Source organism: Myotis davidii, unplaced genomic scaffold, assembly GCF_000327345.1.
Source record: "Myotis davidii unplaced genomic scaffold, ASM32734v1 scaffold1395, whole genome shotgun sequence".
NCBI lineage: Eukaryota > Metazoa > Chordata > Mammalia > Chiroptera > Vespertilionidae > Myotis > Myotis davidii.
This window is the reverse complement of record NW_006288604.1, coordinates 272,718-274,173: the sequence shown is the minus strand read 5'-3', so window position 1 is coordinate 274,173 and position 1,456 is coordinate 272,718. Positions and strand designations below refer to the sequence as shown.

At 61.2% G+C, this 1,456-nt stretch overlaps 1 protein-coding gene across 1 annotated transcript in view; it reads right to left on the bottom strand.

Moving 5' to 3' along the window:
* Nucleotides 1–1,456, bottom strand: part of TPO (thyroid peroxidase) — a 16,863-nt gene that overhangs the window by 6,826 nt on the left and 8,581 nt on the right. The gene's annotated exons all lie outside the window — the stretch shown is intronic.

Below are 1,456 nucleotides of genomic sequence, written 5' to 3'. Positions count from 1 at the left end.
GGGGAGGCAGCAGGGCTGGTCCGTCTCAGGGAAGGAGGGTCTCCCTGCCCAGCCCGGGCTCAGAGGTGTCCGGGGAGGGACCACGCCGCCCAGGTACGGACACAGGTGAGCAGGTGCAGCACCAACCGTCCGACAGCCTCGAGCTCCCGCATCGATGGCCTGGGCGGATGTCAGAGCCCCCCCACACACACACACTCCCTCTGGGGCAGGGCAGGACAGGAGACGCCAGGCCACCTTGGGCCTCAGCACTGACTGGCCAGGAGGGCTGCTGCCCACGGGCTCCTCTCACACACGTGACAGACTTCCGTCCAAACCACCTTCTCCCCTCGCGCCCACTCCCCCTGCGGGCGCGGCAATAGCTCCTGCACCCACAGCGAACATCCAATCTTCAGGGACCTGGCACCCGGGGCTCAGGACGCAGACCAGCCGGTGACCCCAGGAGGTCGGCCAGCCCCCACCCCCACCCGGGCTGTTTCCTTAGCTGCAAAAGCCTCTTCCACAGAGTTTTTAAAAATTGATTTAAAAAATTATTTTTATTGATTTCAAAGAGGAAGAACGAGGGAGAGAGAGCTTCCACCTGCTATTCCAGCACCGGTGCCATTCACCACACGTACACACATGTACACCCACCACACACTCACACATACATGTGCCACATTCACACACACTATGTACCACCTACACACATGCATACCCACATGTACACACACTCACCACGTGTATACATACCACACACACACCACACGTATGCACAGCCACATCCCCATTCACACCCACAACACACACATACACACACTCGTACCACGTACACACCACACGTACACACACCACACCACAGACCCACTGGCAGGAGGGAAGTCTGGAAGGTCTTAAATTACAGGCGGTGGAAGGCGGAAGAGCAGACAATTGCACACGGAACACACAGCAACCCTCTGATTCCACCTCGACCATCACACACCAGGAAAGGACTGGGGCTCCTATTCCGCTTGGGAGTCACAGCCTCACGCACATGGTTTTTCTCTATGTTCTCATCGACTCGAGGTATAAGCTCCCAAAGGCACTGGTGCCCAGGTGGCTCGGGGTCGCCAGGACCCGCTGAGTTGAAACCTTAAAGCTCTGGGCGCCAGGAACCAGCGGGCGGCGGACTGAACCTGCTCCTGCCCGACTCCTGGTCACATGTCAGCCCCTCCCATCCCCCCCGACCCCCGCTCCAGGGGATGAGAGTGCAGACCGGGCAGCCAGCCCTCAGGAAGCTGCGGGGTAACCTGGTGTGGGGTGCCCACGTGGCTTTGTGAACCTGCCCGGGGCGCCCACGCGGCCTCACGCACCCGCCCAGGGGCGCCCGCGTGACTTCGCGCACCCGCTCGGGGCACCCACGTGGCTTTGCGAACCTGCCCTGGGCACCCACGTGGCTTTGCGAACCTGCCCGGGGTGCCCACGTGGCTTTGTGAACCTG